Source organism: Morone saxatilis, unplaced genomic scaffold, assembly GCF_004916995.1.
Source record: "Morone saxatilis isolate NCDOM2014 unplaced genomic scaffold, NCSU_SB_2.0 Contig12, whole genome shotgun sequence".
Taxonomy (NCBI): Eukaryota; Metazoa; Chordata; class Actinopteri; family Moronidae; genus Morone; species Morone saxatilis.
The window spans coordinates 24,759,248-24,763,709 of record NW_023339674.1 but is presented as its reverse complement, the minus strand read 5'-3'; the positions used below and the strand labels follow the sequence as shown (position 1 = coordinate 24,763,709).

The 4,462-nt window shown below is 37.8% G+C and overlaps 1 protein-coding gene across 1 annotated transcript in view; it reads left to right on the top strand.

Moving 5' to 3' along the window:
* Positions 1 to 4,462, top strand: part of slc1a7b (solute carrier family 1 member 7b) — a 28,710-nt gene that overhangs the window by 17,712 nt on the left and 6,536 nt on the right. The gene's annotated exons all lie outside the window — the stretch shown is intronic.

Here is a 4,462-nt window from a genome sequence, read left to right as displayed (position 1 = left end):
GACGTACTGGTCATAAAGAGGCCTTCTAGTCTTCCGACCACTCAAAGTGCTTTTTACGACACATGCCGGATCGCCCTTTCACACACGATTACACAGAATCAGGACAATATTATCTTACTCAAGGAATACTTCGACAAGCAGCGATTGATCCAAACAACCTTTCTATAATGGACGACCCCTCGACCACAGCCGCAGTCGATTCGAACAACTGGCTCAGCCTCGATACATGGAACCAGCTCTACCACTGAGCTATAACGGCACCCGCATTTTCAATTGTTAATAGGAAATTCGAAAGGCACTGAGAAACAGCTGACATTATCCGTATCCAAATTGCCTGTTCTTTCCTTATGACTCAATTGTGACTCACAGATAAAAGTAGAATTAGAGGCTGCCACTAACAGTATCTTCACCTACGATGAAAACAGAATTCACAGAGCCTGCTTGCTGCTCTCCTCAGTAAACGTCATGGCAGACTGGAGTAAATACACATCCGTTTGCCTGATGGCGACAGCTTAATGACAGGAATAAAGTACTGCTGGGTTGGCTCGCCGGGGCTGAGTTGCGACTTATTATAGCTTGAGCGTGGTAAATAATAATAGACTAGCACCAGCTACTTATGATTGCCACTTAAGTTATATATTCGAATATAAAAACAGTCCATTTGCCATTTACCATAACATGATAAGAGTAATAATAATAAGTCAAGGTGGTCAGGGTGGTTTCAAATTGTTTTGACATGGATCTCTGTGCCTCTTCTGACATGACATTTAAATGTCACCAGGTGTGAGGTCTTTCTGTCATGAAGGCAGAAAAATGGTCTAATTTGGGCTTCGGAATAATTTTACATCTGTTGTGCTTTGTGCAGGGGTGGCACTGAGTCTGCAGAACACTTAGCCTCGATCTAAGGTCGATCTAGCTGTACTGTGAGCCTGAAAAAAACTCAAATAGAATTTCAATTGGCCATGATGGCAGGCTTTCAACATCACAGAGTGTCTAGGGGCATGACACCACAGAGAGTCAACTCATTGGATTTCACCTGATCTGATGAGCCAGATCATGTGACAATCAGGGTTTTAAAAGACCTTCACTGTTTTCTGAGAACTTAATACATTGAGTCATTGAGTGCACATAAAATTGCCTTCGGTTTAAAGATTTGAAAAGAATGTCTGTATTGCATTAGAGGTTGAGCTGTTTTAGTGTCCTGATGTTTTCATAGTTAGTCATGGTTTTATACAGATTCTTCAGCATGGATACAAGTCTTCAACAGGGATTTTATGTGGATAGTTTGGACAGCTGTTTTCTCATATAACACCACTGTGGTTAAGGTTTGGTTAGGTTTAGGCCCCAAAAACATCTTGATTAGGGTATGTTCATGAATTGTCACATATTTCTTTCAAATTCAAAGGGATGAAGCATGGGAAATAGACGTTTACATTGCCAAAGCAAGTGTCAAACATATGTGTATACAGATCAGTAATAACTTAAAATAAAAAAGGTTGTGGTATGAGCAGCAATTATTATTTTTTTTTAAATTTGAAATCTAATATTACAGAGTAATATGTTCAAATAAATGTCATATGTGTTGTCCTTTTGTAAATTATCCACATTTCATTTTTGAGTCATCACACCTTTGTGTGCAATTAGATTTAGGTTTATTTTGCATATATTGCACAGCTGTACAGTTTAAGTGTGTACTAATTTTAATAAAGTCAGGTTTGTGCCATTACCGTCAGACCGTATCATATTTTATACATTTCCCTCTCTCCAAACAGCATGCTGTTGGTGGGAGGAGTGCAGTGGATGGTCTATGAAATGACTTTTCAGGAAAGCTTCCATACTCCATAAGTAAGCAGGACAACTAAAGGTATTTGGATAAGGTTAGAGCAGTTAAATAAAGTCCAGTCAAGTCAAATTATATTCATATAGCCTAATATCACAAATCACAATTTGCCTCAAAGGGCTTTACAATCTGTATTACAGTCAACACCATCTGTCCTTAGACCCTCGATTCTGGTAAGGAAAGACTCCAAAAAACCTTTTAAAAGGGAAAACCTGGAAGAGACTTCAGGAGGAGGCACAGAGAAGAAACCCTCTCTCAGTACAGACAGACATGCAATAGCTGTCACACATACAGAGCAGACCAACAAAATCACAGTAAATAAATTACTGTAACAGAATTTCATGTGGATTATAAAAAATATGTGAACAATGTGGATCCAGGAGGACATTGAGCAACTTCAGGTGTCTCCAACTGAGACCTGAGCCATCTTTTCATGTGTCATTTTACACAATTTTTACTGACTGATATTGTGTCATTATACGCATGAATGTCATAGAGAGAAAAATGTCAGATGATGTTGCATAAAGAGCGACAAAGTCTGCAGATGGAGGAGGTTGTGCAGGGTTAGTGGGTCAGACACCCTTTCGTCCAGTAGAGGACTCGTCATGTTCGTGCGAAACCAGAAGTCAATGTTTTTTTAGCTTTATTGTGTAATGTATTCAACTTGCGTGACATACATAACTCAAGCGAGGTAAATACTTATTTTAATGTGATGTTTTAATTGTGTTTTCCTCAACCTAACCAACCTGCAACCATTTCACATAATCACCTGACTATTGTTACCATGACAATGAAGGGCCTAGGTTTGATTCCAGCCTGTGGCCCTTTGCTGCATGTTATCCTCTGGCTCTCTCTCTCCTTTTCTGTCTATCTTCAGCTGTCTCTATCCATTAACAAAAAGCCCCAAACAATATAAATGTATATATACAGTGCAGAAACAGCCAAATATTCTTCAATATAATCAAATTTTCTTGTATTTAGCACAAAAAACTGCCAATGAGGTAAGCCAACTCTGGCTGACTAAAATCTAGCCACTGAAAGACTGTAATGGGCCTTAAAACTATTTTGTATTTTGTTTCCTTATCGAGTTAAATTTAAGAATTTGTACCTATTTTTTGTCCTAATTTAATTTTATTTTTTAGCATTTTTAAATGAAACAATGAAAAACTAAACAGCTGCTTAATTTACAACACTGGGACAAGACTACTTTCTCTTAAACTGAGAAGTTGTGCAAGTGGTCTTAACTCTTAAAATAAAGGAAATAATCTTTTTCCTCTGCTGGGATATTATGGAAACCATTGTTGTATTTTTTTTTTAATCAAGCTCAATATTAGCTGTAGATATATTTTCTTAAAACCAGATTACTTTTCTAATGCAAAACATGCTTGACAAGATAAATATTTTTAGACCAAAAATAAGAGTAATTTCCTAGAAACAAGGCTTTCCAGAGATTCCTTTTTTGCAGCTTTTTACACAATCCCATGTTATCACGTTGGATGCAACCTCCTCTCCACCATGGGGACGTGGAGGAGGACAAGCCACACAAAGAAAGAAAAAAGAGAGAGAGAGAGAACTAGAAAGAGAGAGGAAGAGAAACTCACACAGCTTGGAGACAAAACGAAACAGAGGGTTAATAGATGTCACGTGTACGGAACAGTTTAGCAAAACTCATCAGATAATAAGCCAAATGTCACACCAGAACCAAATGTCACACCAGAACAACATTCTCAGCAGTTACAACGAATTCTTCTAAATAACCAGGAACATGTTGTGAGGTAAAGCCTGTCCAGTGGGCACTTCTGCAGTCAAACAGAGCACCAAGCATACAGTTTATTTCAGCATGATTTGGTTTGTTTAGACAGGAGCCTAAATGCCACTGGATTGTATCATATTACAGAACAGGAAATTTTTTCCAACCCCAGAGCCACACTAGAATATTCTCATTTTGTTTTTCTTGTTTGTTTTCATTATGTTTTTTCGCATAAATGTGGATAATTACTGTATGTCTCCTGCCACCACCTCTGCTGCTCCGTATTCTGTGAGCATTGGGAAGTTACACTTGGAACCTGCTGACTATGACTCACTGCTATTTTATTTACACCAACGCAAGAACCTCTAAAACATCTGTTCAGCTTTGTCGTAAAGAAGGATGTAATACCTATAGGCAGGGTTGGGGTTAAAAATGTAATCCAATACAATTTCTAAAGTACTTGTTTAAAAATCCAAGTATCACAATATTAAAGTTACATAACTTGAGTACTCTCTGTTACTTTGGATTACCTCAACCCAGGCAACAGAACAATGTGACCTAGAAAAGAAAATTGAAACAGAAACAATTCAAGACTAATTGTCTTCTGTAACTGTAATGGATTACAGTACATGTAATCTGTTACTCCCCATGCCTGTTAACAGGAGACAATAACAGTATACCGATACAAACATTTATGAAACTGATGGGTCTTTTTATCCCCAAAGCATATAGTATCTAATTCAGGGGTGTCCAAACTTTTTTCACTGAGGGCCACATATGGAAAAATATACGAAGGGCTGGGCCACTCACTATAATGAGGTATATCTCCTCACCTTTAGTGTATTGAAGTTTGCAAAATCAATCAAATGTAG